General features: G+C 46.6%; 1 pseudogene across 1 annotated transcript in view; it reads right to left on the bottom strand.

The window, feature by feature from the left end:
* Positions 1–489: 489 nt before the first annotated feature.
* LOC149344673 (uncharacterized) overlaps positions 490–16,962 on the bottom strand; it is a 106,946-nt pseudogene continuing 90,473 nt past the window's right edge. The window contains exon 6 of the transcript XR_016282779.1: positions 490–573. The product of XR_016282779.1 is annotated as an uncharacterized LOC149344673 (transcript). The remainder of the gene's footprint in view (positions 574–16,962) is intronic.

The following is a 16,962-nucleotide window of genomic DNA, read 5'->3' as shown; positions in this document are numbered from 1 at the left end:
CCACAAATCATTAGCATTTCACTGTGTAAATCGCGGTTTTCGCGCTATTGTATTGTTGGAGAGTTACGCCATCGATAACGCTCGTCTCCTGTGTCCGTAGTTTTATTTTGGCACGGAGGATTTCGTTTGGGAAAAGCTTTGCTGCAAGCAAACAGATCTGAATGCTCTATTTGAAGCTGACTGGAAGAGCGCGCAACGGCGACCATTTGCGGTGAGACGTGCAGTCTTGTAGGGGACGTCACTGAGGCCGGTAATAAGGACGGAAGACCCATCGTTGTGCGCCAACAGTTGCTGATGAAGGGAGCGCCTTTTCAGTGGTTCCCAAAGGCAGTGCCACATTGCCTTAAGCGCAGGTGACGTGCTGTAGGCGCCCGTCGCAGTGTCCTTTGAAGCATTCAGGCGAAGCTATTGTCCACAGCCTGGAGATAATACAATAAAGCAAGGCTGACACTACGCAGACGACGGCAATTTTGTTATCGCGTTTATTTTTCAACCGGAAACGAGATTCTTGATCCACATGAGACCCGCCAGCATGTAGCGAACGTCCTGGGGAACGTGCGGAGTTGCACAGCCCTGCAAGAAATGACAGCAGTGAGAGATTATGCTGGGATATTTCGCTTACGACCGCCACACGCTATCACCGGCGCTTGGATTGCTTTCATTTGTTGCAACATGGCACCAGGTGTTCTTGTCGGCATTAGAAACCGAGTCAAAACTAACTGACGTATCGCACAGAAAGCGCTCATTGTAGCACTTATTCAAAACCTAGAGATCATATCATCATAGTCAGTTATACGCCTTCTCTAAATTACTTACAGCTACGAGACGAAGGAGTGTGAACACAGACGAACACAAGAAAGTGACACGGACAATCGCCTGTCAGTGTCACTTTCTTGTGTTCGTCTGTGTCGGCGCTCCTTCGTTTCGTATCAGGGACCAAGTAGCCCAGCAAGGACTTCTGCTTACGTACAGCTGCCAGTCTAGCCGGTTCTCCCCGTGGCGCGCATGGCAATTCAATAATCTTGGGAAACGTGAGGTATTAAGTCGAATTTGAAATTGTTTGCGCAAACATCTCATCAACCAAATATGCGATTTACAAGACAGTTCAGAAGAGACGCATTTTTTTTTAAGCGTAGTAACAGCCAACAAGGAAAAAACACGCCCTTCCGCTCCTCACAATCATGACTATATCTATACAGGGTGTCCCAGCTAACTTGAACCAAGGTTTATAAAAAAACTAAGCGTTCTTCAGAACTGAAACCGCGAGGATGTTGTTAGGATTTATCTAAAGTTACAGTACCGTTTTTTCGCTCCTCCTATCTGATTAATTAGTATAGATAAATAAACTAACTTTTTAAATATAGCTTGAAACGTTCCGGCGTCAACAGGAAAGTTGTGGAGCTCTACAAATATTGTCCAACCCAGGCGCTCCCAATGAGGTAGACTTAGCGAGGCCGTTTTTATTGCGGAAAAACAAAAGCCCGCGGAGTTTAACAAATACCAAGTGACAGCGCCCTCCGTGCGCCCGAATAGACGATATGCGAAATTGCTTGGTGGTTTGGCAACACCGCGCCCACAACTTCCTGTTTCCATCTTGGTTCGGGCGAGCTCGTCGAGCTGGTGCATCGTTTGCTTTGCGTACGTTCTTGATATCGGTATAGCTGTCATGAATCTTGCGTGTGAAATTTCAACAGGCAAGCTTCAGCTGCTGCGTTGTTTTCACTGCTGATCTTTTACCAAATGTAGGTGCTTTCAGTAACCGATAACTTCCTCCTACCGCGTCCTGAGCTTCGCTTGAAGTCTGGCGCTGATGATATCCAGAATCGGCACTGGGAAGTGTGTTGGCAAGTCGAACTCTGGGCCACTGTCATTTTAATTCGCTCATTAAAGCACCGGTTCAAGCATCACGCAATATCATGGCTATTTTATTCCCAGGTGGACGCGATTTCATCTGGTGTGGTAGCGAGCGGTTATTTTGCGCTGAGTGCACAAATGTCTTGACAAACTTCTGTGACAGTGTGAACTTTCGTTCGCGCCGACGCAAGAAGCTTCGTGCATTGCAGTATATTCACACAGGACCCTCGACCAGCTGCGTAATGTGATTCCTTTAGTGCAATGTACAATGCTGATCCGCGGTTTTGAATGTCACCGTTTCAGAGCCCGGTGCCGGCTGGTTTTCGCCGCAATTCGTTGAAACCGCGTCTTGCTTAAGAAGCAGTTGAAGCGAGTATTGCGATGTTGTCAGTTGATATTAGCAAGAGGAAAGTAGGCATGCACATGTAATTCAAAATGTTCTAAGCAGAGACGCAGTTTTTTTGTCAGATAAGCACTGAGGTACCGCGGCGGCTTGATTAGAGAAAGAGCGTACAGCTGTAGGTGCCTGCGCAGACTCGATACGCTGGTCAAGCTGTGTATGCAGGGGTGAAATTCGCATGTTCGGTTGCCTCCGACACTTAATTCGCTTCCTCCCAAACCTACACAAATATCTTTGTTGCGAAGGAAGCTATTGCAGCTTGCCACAACGATAATAAAATATGATGCCCTGCAGCGTTTTCAAAACAATGTTGCACGTACTTTCTAGCTTGGAAATGCATCCCGCCTTCCCAATAAAGTAGCTATGTTTTTTTTTTTTCAGACTTTCGCCACCGGAGATATCGAATGTGTAGGAATCCTCAAAAATAAAGCATTCCTACCTCAGTTTTTGTACGTAGGATGTATTGCTTCACAAAGACGCCTTGGCGCGCATAACATATGCGGGCGCGATCACGTACGACATCATAAGAAAACAATGTGTGGGATCTTGAAACAACCCCATGGTCCGGAGAGATTGCTAGTCCTTCCAAAACTAATCGAACATGGGAAAAACTTAACTGAACACGTAACAAATTAAGCACTAATGTGCGTCTGGTTCTTCGAGTGCGCTTAGTACGCCACGGCATGAGCAATTGAGGTTTTTAGATGGAGCTCACTGAGTGCCCATGGCCGCGATTTACCTGCACATTAATGAACGTGCTTCTTTGCGACTGGAATAAACGCTCGAGGAACACAGACGTAGGCTCGCTCAAGAAAAATTGCCTTCTCTATTTCGTTGCTCAAGTATGCGTCTACATATATTCACGCCCGACCGGAGAGTTAATAAATGCACTAAATCGTCTTCTAATTTTGATCAGAGGCAACAAAGGATATGGTCCGTATCTTAATGTGAACCCAAATCACCTAGAAACCTTTGTGAAAAATCAGCGCAGAAAGCGCAAGCTGTGCACTGAATGGCGTGCTGACACACGATATCTCACATGGCATTTGCTCTTACTAAAACGTTGGGACAGAGTAAAGAAAAAATAGAAAAGCGAAAAGCTGGAACGCATCTTGTTATGGCACGCATCGTAGTTACTTTGCATAGTGGACAGCATAGAGTAAGAGCGCATCGTCATTCCACTTTTCAAACGAAGCGCATCCGTTTTAATCCAACACAGGGCCGTGGTTTCGTTTTTTGCACCGGACCAACGTGGAGGACTTAGTTCCCGGAGGGCCGAGAGATGGCGCTGCGCATTTCGCATATCGACGGGTGGCTTCAAGGGAACACAGAAAAGCAAAGAAGGCGCGGTTATCTGAAGAGGAAATAGGCGAAAAATGGGAATCTTATCGACAAAAGAAACAGCAAGTTCCGGTCCTAGTCCAGGCTAAAATAAAGCAGTCCTCTGATAAATGGCTGGCTGAAGTTCGCGAGGCAAATAAAGGGGGGTTAAGAAAATTCTGGAACCATATAAGCTGGTTGGGAAAAACAAATAAAAGAACGCAGGAACAGATTATAGATGCTGAGGGAAAATTTTTAGAGGGAGACGATGCTGTGAACTACATTACATCATTTATAGCTGCGTCTTTTTGCAACGACAGTGGAGTAATCTCTCCAAGTGAGGCGGCAACACAGGACAGCATAATAGAGAACAGCTTAGAACTGACTAGTCTTAATTGGGAAAAGGCGGAAGCAAATATTCCTAAAACCACATCCGCAGGGATAGACGAAATTCCAATTAAGCTGATTAATGAACTTGGCCCAAGAAGCAAGGAAGCGCTGGTAAACGCATTGGAGACAGTCATAACAAATCAGCAAATTCCGCATAGCTGGAGACAGAGTAAAATTAATTTGATTTATAAAGGGGAAAGGAGATAAGATCAACCTCAAATCCTACCGTCCGATTACGATAACATCTGTTATGTACAGTGGCAATGCAGGCGGTGAAATTAAAATGCAGGCATGGGTAGAAGGTAATCGGACACTCGGAGAACTCCAGAATGGGTTCAGAAGGGGTAGGCGTTTTAGATGATAGCCTGTTCGTGCTTACCCAATGCATAGAAATAGCTAAGGCGGAAAACAGACCTCTGTTTTTAGCCTTTTTGGACATAAGCGGTGCATACGATAACGTGAACAGGGAACTCCTGTGGAGCATATTGAAAGATTTAGTTATCGGTCATGAGGTAATTGATTTTGTACAGGAAATCTACCGAGATAATGAAGTTGAAATTACATGGGAAGGGAAAAAAAGTACCACAACTGTGGGGTGCAAAAGGATTAAGGCAAGGTTGTCCTCTATCACCGCTGCTGTTCATGCTTTGCGTGATAAATATGGAAAGAAGGCTAGAAGAAAGTAATCTAGGTTATAATCTGCCGTACAGATTAGGCGCAAATGTAGTTGAGCAGCGACTCCCGGGTTTAATGTATGCGGACGATATTGTACTGTTCGCAGATAGCCAGGAAGATTTACAAACTTTGGTTTTTTGCTGTGGAGAAGAAGGAGACGCTCTAGGATTCAGTTTTAGCGCAACTAAATCAGGTCTGATGATTTTTAACGATACAACTGACCAGGTGCTTACAATACAAGGCCACCAAATGCCCAAAGTGGCCGAATACAAATACCTCGGGATATTGCTAAACGAAGGGCAGATATACACGGAAAAGCACGAACAGGCTCTTAGGGCAAAAGGACGAAGAGACGCCGGGATAATGAACATAGGGCATTATGGGGGTACAACAAATATGAAGTACTAGGAGGTGTTGTTGTGTTGTGTTGGGTTTATAGGCGCATAAGCAGCTAAGGCTAGTACTAAGAGGTATTTGGAAAGGAATAATAGTGCCGGGATTTACTTTCGGTAATGCGGTTCTGTGTTAAGGGCAGAAGTTCAGTCGAGATTAGATATAAATCAGAGAGCTGTTGGAAGATTAGCACTAGGTGCCCACGGCAAAACCACAAACGAGGCAGTACAAGGGGATATGGGCTGGCCATCGTTCGAAGCACGGGAAGCTAAGAGTAAAATACTATATGAAGAACGCCTGAGGAAATTGGACGATAACAGCTGGGCAGCTAAGGTATTTAAATATTTATACAGAAAGAGCGTAGACTCACCGTGGCGGAAAAGAACTAGAAACCTAACCAGTAAATATGCCGGACATGAGGACGGAGAAAGAAAGAGCATTAAACGACAGGTTAAAAACGCGGAAGTTAAAAATTGGATGAATTCAATGTAAAAGAAACATAGTGTAGAACTATATCGATACTGGAAAAGGCAGATCAGGACAGAATTTTTCTATGATAACTTAAGAGGCAGTGCCTTACTTTTTGAAGCTAGGTCAGGGTGTCTTAGAACGCGCCGCTACAAAAAGAAAGTTAACGAGGAAGATGACACATGTGCCGTGTGTGGTAGATCTGTGGAAACAATTGAACACCTCATAATCAAATGTGATGTTATCCGTCCGGATGTCGATGCAGGCGCAGTCACTCTTCCTGAGGCCCTAGGGTTTAAAGATAACAACGGTCATGTAAATAAATCTGCAGTGGAAGTTAGCAAAACGCGATTGGAAGATTGGTGGCTGCAAAGCAGAGATGTGGCATAAGGTTAGAATTGTAGGAAACTGTAGGTAAAGATGACGGCGATTCTTAATGAGAATTGCCAACACAGTAAACAAAAAAATAATAAAGAAAGAAAAGCTGAGCATGGTGGCAATTGCCTCCACCCCGTTTCAAAGGGGGCGCTCCTATCCATCCATCCATCCATCCATCCATCCATCCATCCATCCATCCATCCATCCATCCATCCATCCGTCCGTCCGTCCGTCCGTCCGTCCGTCCGTCCGTCCGTCCGTCCGTCCGTCCGTCCGTCCGTCCGTCCGTCCGTCCGTCCGTCCGTCCGTCCGTCCGTCCGTCCGTCCGTCCGTCCGTCCGTCCGTCCGTCCGTCCGTCCGTCCGTCCGTCCGTCCGTCCGTCCGTCCGTCCGTCCGTCCGTCCGTCCGTCCGTCCGTCCGTCCGTCCGTCCGTCCGTCCGTCCGTCCGTCCGTCCGTCCGTCCGTCCGTCCGTCCGTCCGTCCGTCCGTCCGTCCGTCCGTCCGTCCGTCCGTCCGTCCGTCCGTCCGTCCGTCCGTCCGTCCGTCCGTCCGTCCGTCCGTCCGTCCGTCCGTCCGTCCGTCCGTCCGTCCGTCCGTCCGTCCGTCCGTCCGTCCGTCCGTCCGTCCGTCCGTCCGTCCGTCCGTCCGTCCGTCCGTCCGTCCGTCCGTCCGTCCGTCCGTCCGTCCGTCCGTCCGTCCGTCCGTCCGTCCGTCCGTCCGTCCGTCCGTCCGTCCGTCCGTCCGTCCGTCCGTCCGTCCGTCCGTCCGTCCGTCCGTCCGTCCGTCCGTCCGTCCGTCCGTCCGTCCGTCCGTCCGTCCGTCCGTCCGTCCGTCCGTCCGTCCGTCCGTCCGTCCGTCCGTCCGTCCGTCCGTCCGTCCGTCCGTCCGTCCGTCCGTCCGTCCGTCCGTCCGTCCGTCCGTCCGTCCGTCCGTCCGTCCGTCCGTCCGTCCGTCCGTCCGTCCGTCCGTCCGTCCGTCCGTCCGTCCGTCCGTCCGTCCGTCCGTCCGTCCGTCCGTCCGTCCGTGAATTCGTGGGTGAATTTCAACTCTGGGTACCTGGCCGCATGCGACAAGAGAATTCAAGAATCTGTGAAAGAAAATCGCGTCGCACGGATTTTTCGTTATGTTGATGATTTCTTGGTTCTGTGCAGAACAGGGGATTCAACAGACTTTGAGCGACTCAAGGATAGCGTAATGGAGACCTTTCGCAAAACCTGCCCAGAGTTGAAATTCACCCACGAGCTTCCAGCCAAGGATTCGCTGCAATTCCTGGACTTACGCCTTGAATTCCAACCAGGACACTTATGTTGGAGGTACGAGCCTAGGGCGAAGAAACAGTTTCTCCCTTTTTCATCAAGCCATTCAAAGACCGTGAAAAGGGCAATATCGAGTGCTGCTCTCTTGTCAGCTCTGAAGAAATCGTGTGGGCATCAGATGGAGACAAGTTTTCGGCGGCAGATTGATACGCTAAAAAATGCGGACTACCCCGTTCCGATGCTCAGCAGCGTAGCTGAAAGCTTGCTGCGGAAAGTGAAAGGAGTGCAAGGAACGAAAGGTGGACCTGAAGAAGGCAATGAAAGGGAGAAATTAGCAGTGGTTATGGATTGACCCACAACCTCATGAAGATTGGCAAGAGGCACGGGGTCCGGGTTGTTTGCTCTGCACCGAACAAGGCAACGAGCATGTGTGCTCGAGTCAACAGGCAAAAGAAGCAGCAATGCCAGATCGCACACCGAACAAGATTCAGCGAGTGTGTAAAAGGTGTGGTTTATAATATCCCACTGGCTTGTGGCAAACAATATATAGGGCAGACGGGAAGGTGCCTTAATGATAGGATAAGGGAACATGCATCATCGCTATCAGGTGCCCTAAGCAGCAATCTAGCGCTGCATTGCAGAGATTGTAAAGAAAACAAAAAAGGAAAAAAAGTGCGCAAGTGTGAGCCCAAGTTGCATGAAGTTCAAGTCATGAAAAGGTATGCAGACCAAGTGACACGTGAGATCCTTGAGGCATTGGCGATACGGGAAACAGGACAGCGGTGCGTTAGTACACCATCAATCTCTCTATCAATAGTAAGGTGGAAAGTTGGGCGAGTTGAATCTTATTCATGATGAAGTTTAGCGCCAAAAACGAGGACAAAGAAGGAGTGAAGACACAACACGCGAAAAAGTTGCGGAAAAGCGCTCGTGTTGTGTCTTCACTCCTTCTTTGTCCTCGTTTTTGGCGCTAAACTTCATCATGAATCTCTATCAAGAAAAGAAATTTCCTTCTTGAACGAACCCCACGGAAGATAAAAGCAAGATCTTTTTGACAAGGAAACAAAAAGCGCGGGTTTTCCAATAAAATTTTAGTTGACAGTCAGCTTCGTCTACGTTCTATGTGTTCCTTTCTGTGTCTGCGTTTTGTTATTTCGGCTGTTCCCACCAAGAAGGTTATCTTAGAACCAAGCCCAACGCGAAGCCCTGTCATGGGCAGCACGAAAGGCTCGAAGCGAGTGATGCTTTTTACAAAGCACGGATGAGAGCGCTGTAATCGCGGCACTCCGCGAGCTTTCATTTTTACCGAATAAAAACGGCCACGCTAAGTCGATCTCGTTCGAAGTTCCCAGTTTGGACTAGCTCCACAACTTTCCTATTGACGCCTGAGCGTTTCAAACTATAATTAAAAACTTAATTTATTAATCTCGACTAATTATTCAAATAGAAGAGCGAAAAAATGGTACTGTAACTTTAGATAAAATCCACGCGATTTCAGTTCTGAAGAACGCTTAGATTTTTTATAAATCTTGGTCCAACTTGACTGGGACACCCTGTATGTTTCTGTGTATGTATATATATATATATATATATATATATATATATATATATATATATATATATATATATATATATATATATATATACCTCGTCTGTTCTGAAAGTAGTAGGACTCATTTTTTTAGACAAAATTTATTCAAGAGAATAGTACAAACGATTACAATTTTTCAAGGTAGCACCCTTCCGCACCTACTCACTGCTGCTAATGAGTTTTACAATTTTCGTACTCCTCCAGGAACGCCTGGAGCGGAATGCTGTTTAGCTCCCTCGTCACGGCCTGTTGAACCACCTCTACCGATCCGTGATGTTTCCCCTCGAGCGTCGATTTTATTCTCGGGAATAGAAAAAAGTCTGGCAGGGCCAAGTCGAGCCTGTAGGGGGGCTGAGACAGCGTTGCCGCCTTGTGCGGGACAAAAAATCGGGGTCCTCATTCAGATGACGAAGAAGATCCTACCGGTTGGCCTTTTCGTCCTCTGACAACACTCCCGGCACCAACTTCGCGCACGCTTTCCTCATGGGTAAGTTTTCTGTCACGATCCCAAAAACTTGGGTTTGAGGAATGCTCAAGTCATCAGCAATCATTCTGATAGATCACTGTTAAGTAAATGTTTCCCTCGCTACACATTTTCGTTTGTCTTGCTGGTCGAAGGGCGTCTGAAGCGGTCGTCTTCCTCCACTCTTTCCTTACCTTCTCGGAAAACCTTGTGCCTATCAAAAACACCTGATCTACCCATGGAAGCGTCACCGTAGGCCTCCTTAATCATGTTGTGAGTCTCTTTGCCCGTTTTACCAAGATTTACTCAAAATTTGATCGCGTATCGCTGATGCAGTAAACGCTCGACGATTCTGCGTGACGAGACGTTTCGACAGGGGTTCACAGTACGAGCGACCTCCTCTTTTTAAGGGCCGAGAGCCGACTGCCCATTTTCCACAGCATTCCCAATATCCCCCTTCAACGATCCCGCACGCGCAGACCACCTCTCGTCCACCCGTTCGCCCAGGAAAAAACCAGTCCTACTACTTTCAGAACAGACCATGTATGTTATCATTTACTAACATCCGAAGCCTACTGCCTAAGCGTGAAGAGGTGTGTTCTTTTCTGGATGATTCTGACGATGATATTGTTGCACTAACAGAAACTTCGTTGCACCCTGACGTAGCGGATAACGAAATTTTCCCCAGTAGAGATAACTACAACGTATATCGCTACGATCGCGCCGGTAGAAAAGGTGGTGGTGTCCTTATCGCCATCAAAAAAGGATTAAATTCATTCCTCATTAACACCGGGTCCTCGCTTGAAATAGTCTGGGCTGCTTGTACTTTAGCATCGGTGAAGATACTGTTTGGTGTTTGCTACCGTCCGCCTGATTCAGATCATTCATTCGTTTCTAGAGAGAAAGGAATTTTAATGAGGGAAAGGTGGAGAGGTCGGCCGGTGGTAACATGGCCCTGGCCTGCTACTCCTCACAGGGGAAAGGGAGGAGGAGGAAAAGGAAAGTGCGAATGAAGGCTGAGGATGGCATAATACAATGAGTTTCACGGGTGATGTCTACACACACACACACACACACCACACTGGCTGGCACTCGCATCGCGGTTAGTAGACGCACATAAAACTAATAAAACTGGTGTCTGCAACACAAACACCGACACATGTCATTAACCATGTAGGTTGTGCACAGGCAGTCACAGACGAGTATCCAGGCCTGTTTCACACAAAAAGTTGAGCAGGGCCTTTATCACACGCCACCAATCAGAACGTCTCGTCCTCACAACTCCATAGCAGTATTACTTCACTATGCAAATATGCCCAACGGAACTCATTTACTTGGTTGCTGACTTCAATTTTCCGCAGATAGATTGGTCACATTTGTCGTCATCTTGCCGCGCGTCAACAGAGCTTATCAACATTATGTTAGATTTTAATTTATTTCAGGTGATTAACCAACGCACTCACGGTTCAAACATTTTAGATTTAGCTTTCTGCAATGCGCCCGAAACGATTAACGAAGTTTTGCTCCTTGACGGTTTTAGTGACCATAAGCTCATTTATCTACAACTTAATGTCCCATTACCGTTTCAAGGTCTTACATCTAGGAAAATTCGCGATTACAATAGAGCTAATTATAGAGATATGAATGTTGCACTTAATGATATTTTTATTCAAACGTTCTTGCCCTAATTTGCGGACAGGTCGGTCGATCACAACTGGGAACTTTATATTGTCAGGTTGGAACCAGCGGAACACAGACGCAGGACAAGAAAAAGGAGGTACACACACCACACCGCACATCACCACACACACACCACACACCACACCACACAGCGGTGTGGTGTGTGTACCTCCTTTTTCTTGTCCTGCGTCTGTGTTCCGCTGGTTCCAACCTGACAACATTATGAACCAACTAGCCCAGCAATTTACCCTCCTGGGTACTTTGTAAGATCATGATGTCCAATCTAGTTTACAAATATGTTCCCTTGGTTTCAACTGCAAACGACAAATCTAATCCATGGTTCAATAGATCTCTCCGTCGTCATCGAAACAAAAAAAGGGTTTGTACAGAAAGGCTCGGTTGATATCTACATCGGATGCTTGGAAAAAATACAACGATTGTCTGAAATCTTCCTGTTCGGCCCTCCGGGCGTCAAAGAAAATATATTTCTCCCATCACCAACCCGCCCTCCTAAAATCTAATCCCAAAAAGTTCTGGCGCGTGATATTTCCCGACAGTACTACGAACCAATTTTCACTGTGCAGCGACGATCACGTGCAGCTTTCGGAGAGTGAATGTCCCCAAGCATTTAACAGATATTTTGCGTCAGTGTTCACTCGGGAAGATCATTCAACATACCCATTGTTCCTGATCATGATTGCCAATATATGGCCCCTATTACCATTACCTCTGAAGGCATCGCTCGTCTCATTGCAAATCTTAATTTTTCCTCATCAGCAGGTGTTGACAACATAAATTCTAAAATATTGAAAAACACTGTATCGATCTCTAGTGAAATTCTATGCCTCATCTATCAGCAATCGTTATCATCTGGTTTACTTCCTACAGATTGGAAAATTGCTAAGATCGTTCCAGTGTTCAAAAGTGGAAACAGAAATTCACCAGAAAACTACCGCCCCATTTCGCTAACCTGCATTTGCTGTAAATTACTCCAGCATGTTATCGCTTCCCACATTTGCTGCCATCTGGAACTTAATTCTTTCTTTTTACCTAATCAGCACGGCTTCCGGAAAGGTTTTCCTTGTGTCACCCAACTGCTAGAATTTATGACTGACTTGCATTTCAACAAAATGAACAAGGGAGGGGAAAACCTCAGTTTGCTAGAGCCAACGTTTCGACAAGGGGACTTGTCTTCGTCTGGGCAAAGCGTTCATCATCGGCAGGGATTATATAGGGCCTTCGCTCCGAGGAGGAAGGCCCCAGGGGTGGGGAAGGAAAGTGGTGTGGGAGGGGATGCGTGTCAGGAAGGGGAGGGAGGTGAATCATCATTCGCTAGGCTGCAATAGTGCAACAACCTATATCCGGGGGGTATGCAATGAACAAAAGGCTTTGAAGGGGCTGCGACGGGGGGGGGGGGGGGGGGGGGAGGCGCTGGGTGAACCTGCAAAACTCAGATAAAAGGATTAGTCAGCGTGGTACAGGGAAATGATAACAAGGGGAAAAAAAAGGGGGGGGGGGGGCTGGCACTGGAAGGAGAAAGGAAGGGGGGCATTTCCAAGGAAGGACTAGGCAGGGGGGGGGGGGGAATGGCTCGTGTTCAGAGAAAGCCAAAAAGTGGGGGCAGAGGGGGTAACAGGAGTGTCATGGTTTCCGAGAACTGGTAGCAGGGGATTAGGAAAAAAAGAAAAAAAAAGAAAGAAAAGGTGAACAAAGGAAGAGGGTGACAAGGCCGGAAATGGGGTGGAAGATATGACTTGGGAAGGGTGCAAGGAGCGACAATATACTTATGTGAGGTTCTAGGAAATAGTCTGACCACGTGCAAGACATTTGCTAATTTAAAATTATGCTGACCCTGGAATGTACCTGAGAGATTCCAGGTTTCCTCTGGACATGTTGATCCCTGTTGGTTGCAGTGTTTTAAATTTGTGGATTAGGAATGCTTCTCTGTATTTTCTGTCCCTAGTCGATTTGAAGCCTGACTGAAGAATGAACAATTTGAGTTCGTCGAATTTGTTCGTCGAACCAATCGTTCGTCGAACCAATCGCCCCGAACCCAAAAGACGAAATTTCCTGGTCGCCAGAAAAATAGCCACTAAACAAACTAACTACCGATTCCACCTACACACTTACAAATCCTACTCGCAGCGCAGGACAATACCCAAAGGACTTCGAGTTAATGTTAGGTGCTCCCTCGGTGCGCTCAGGCCTGAACTCCTCGCTCGATGGGAAAAGGTTTCAAATGACGCATCCCTTTCATTCATAGCTATTTTAAAAGAACATTGTCAAGAGGAGTTAAATTCCCTCGATGATCAACTTAGTAAGATAGAACTAAATTCGGGCGAAAGCCAGGCACTAGCAGATTTTGTAGCCAGAAAGGAACGCAAGCTGCACGATAAACAGCATCATAAACAAATTAGAGATAAATTTCCGCTAGATACGAATACATCTGGACAGTTTAACAACCGCCCTCCAATTTCGATACAGACAAAAGATGCGTATTTTCCGCCGCAGGACACTGACAGCAACATTGTCGATATTTCCAAATCCCTAAGTGATAGCGACAAACGGATTCTGAAGCATGGCCTTACATTTTGTCCAACTAACAATACTTTTAACGAGTGTGAACTTCACAGAGACCTCACAGAATTTGCGCGAAGATTGCGAATTAAGGAATTCTTTGCCGAAAAAGCAAACACCCCAATTACTAACCTAGCTCTTTCCTGTAACACGTGGTCAACACGTGCTCACCCTACTGCAGTAACCAGCCTTAATCCCATCCCTCTCAAAGCCGAAAGCACGTGGACGCCGGAAGCGCAGCAGAGTCCCGAATTAGACTTGTACATTAAATCTGTCTCGAAAGAAATTATAGACCAAACAAAGCAAGCTCGAAAATGCAGAAACGTTACCCCAACGGAACAGGCTACTCTGAACCACTTAGCTTCTAGAACCGATATAGTCATTAAACCTGCAGACAAAGGAGGTAGCATAGTTATCCTGCCAGCCGAAAAATACAAAAAAGAAGCTTTTAGGCAACTTAACAACCCTTGTCATTATAGGAAATTAGATTCAGATCCCACTTCAGAGTTCTGCAAATTGATTCTGAACAAACTGGCAAACTTACTATCAAGAGAACTAATCACGCAGTCCGATTACCACTTCTTAAATCCGCTAAACAAACAGGCAGGACGCTTTTACCTACTTCCCAAAATCCATAAGGTTTCCGCAGAAGACTTGTTTACCGCAGATATCCCCGGCAGACCTATCGTTTCAAACAATAACACGCCCAAAGAGAACTTATCAATTTTCCTGAACAACTATCTTGCAGATATTCCCACCCGCCTCCCTTCCTTTGTCGAGGATACACCGCACTTTCTCCGCATAATAGAGTCTCTGAATGACGCTTCCATTATCCCAGCAGATAGCATACTTGTCACACTTGACGTCGCTGCTTTGTACACAAATATTCCCATTAATGAAGGTATCGACGCACTCTTAAAAATTCTAACTCAAAGTCCTCACCCGCACGAAACTGAAGTGTACCTCACGCTACTTGAATTGGTACTAACACTCAACTACTTTGAATTCAATTCTTCTTACTACCTTCAAGTATTTGGAACAAGCATGGGCACTCCCTTCGCACCCACCTACGCGAACATTTTTATGGGGCTACTAGAATCTAAACTTCTAAATTCATTTCTAAAAAAACCACTCATATACCTGCGGTACATAGACGATATTTTCATGATATGGGAGCACGGGGCTGAGACCCTGAAGGCATTCGTCACACATTTCAATTCATTCCACCCCAGCATTAAATTCACCTTCAACTCCTCGAAAACGCAAGTCAATTTCCTTGACACCACTGTCCATTTAGAAAATAGCAAGCTCAAAACCACACTTTACAGGAAGCCTACTGACCGACAACAATACTTAGATTTCACTAGCCATCATCCAAGACACTGCAAACAAGGTATATTCGTAGGACAGGCAACGAGACTAAGAAGAATATGTAGCGACGACGATGACTACCTGAAACACCTCCACTCGCTACAAAACACACTAATCACCAGAAACCATCCACAGACAACCCTTAATAATGCGTTCCAACGAGCAACCACTTTGAAACGAGATGTAGTTCTTAAAAAACGAACAAAAGCTAACAGTCAACGACCTCCTGCACTTATAACGAAATACTCAAACGCGCTTCCAAACATAAACAATATCCTGCGGAAATACCACCCCATTTTAACTGGTAACGACCGTCTCAAGAAAATATTTCCCGACGCACCAAGGGTAACATACAGACGCAACACAAACCTGAGGGACATCCTGGTGCATGCTAGGCTCGGTAAGAAACCACCACCGACAGTAACTTCATGCTCTCGACCCAGATGCAAGACATGCAAACATTTACAAAGGGACACTACGGTTAAAAGTACGGCAAGCGATTTCAGTTTCGATATAAAGACCAGTTTTGACTGCACATCGTCCAATATTATCTACATGCTCCAGTGCTCCTACTGCCAGAAACAATATATCGGAGAAACCGGACAAACAATGAGTGCCAGATTAAACGGGCACCGGGCTGACACAACACGGAATGAACAGAAGGCAGTGTTGACCCATTTTAATCAACGCCATCACAAATTCGACGAACTCAAATTGTTCATTCTTCAGTCAGGCTTCAAATCGACTAGGGACAGAAAATACAGAGAAGCATTCCTAATCCACAAATTTAAAACACTGCAACCAACAGGGATCAACATGTCCAGAGAAAACCTGGAATCTCTCAGGTACATTCCAGGGTCAGCATAATTTTAAATTAACAAATGTCTTGCACGTGGTCAGACTATTTCCTAGAACCTCACATAAGTATATTGTCGCTCCTTGCACCCTTCCCAAGTCATATCTTCCACCCCATTTCCGGCCTTGTCACCCTCTTCCTTTGTTCACCTTTTCTTTCTTTTTTTTTCTTTTTTTCCTAATCCCCTGCTACCAGTTCTCGGAAACCATGACACTCCTGTTACCCCCTCTGCCCTCACTTTTTGGCTTTCTCTGAACACGAGCCATTTCCCCCCCCCCCCCCTGCCTAGTCCTTCCTTGGAAATGCCCCCCTTCCTTTCTCCTTCCAGTGCCAGCCCCCCCCCCTTTTTTTTTTCCCCTTGTTATCATTTCCCTGTACCACGCTGACTAATCCTTTTATCTGAGTTTTGCAGGTTCACCCAGCGCCTCCCCCCCCCCCCCCCGTCGCAGCCCCTTCAAAGCCTTTTGTTCATTGCATACCCCCCGGATATAGGTTGTTGCACTATTGCAGCCTAGCGAATGATGATTCACCTCCCTCCCCTTCCTGACACGCATCCCCTCCCACACCACTTTCCTTCCCCACCCCCGGGGCCTTCCTCCTCGGAGCGAAGGCCCTATATAATCCCTGCTGATGATGAACGCTTTGCCCAGACGAAGACAAGTCCCCTTGTCGAAACGTTGGCTCTAGCAAACTAAGGTTTTCCCCTCCCTTGTTCATTTTGTGATCGCCAAGGACCATCTACCGCACCCTCTCTCTACCATGGACTCCAGTCAACGGAAGATGACGGAACAAGGTAAGCCTCTCCCCCTTCTTTCATTGGCACATGTAGCGTTGATAGGTGATAGTCAATACAAGCACATCCACAATCACTTTCCTCCCGGAGAACATGCACCATACATTAGGTTTCAGAGCGGCGCCAAAACCAATGACATAAGGAAACTGATAGCCGCTGCACCACAGAACATCACGCACTTCGTCATTCACTGCGGGACTAATGACCTGAAACACAGCAGTGCGGAACAGACCATTAAGGCCATGAATACACTGGTACACGAGGTCCATGCCAACAGACCAAACACGAAACTGCACTTGACAACCGTGCTTCCTAGGGTAGTCAACTTGCACCACAGACACATGCCACAATTCCGCCAACTCGCAGCTCACGCACAGGACTCGTTTAAGCTCAACAATTTTTTGCTGGACATGGAACATTACCAAAAAGACGTTGAAATCATCCACCACGCTCAGATCCATCATGACCCCGAGGCACTCCTGGCCAGAGATGGACTT

This window comes from Amblyomma mixtum, chromosome 5, assembly GCF_055824585.1.
Source record: "Amblyomma mixtum isolate Tamu chromosome 5, ASM5582458v1, whole genome shotgun sequence".
NCBI classification, from domain to species: domain Eukaryota; kingdom Metazoa; phylum Arthropoda; class Arachnida; order Ixodida; family Ixodidae; genus Amblyomma; species Amblyomma mixtum.
Note: the sequence above shows the minus strand (reverse complement) of the source record. Positions and strands in the feature narration are given on the sequence as shown.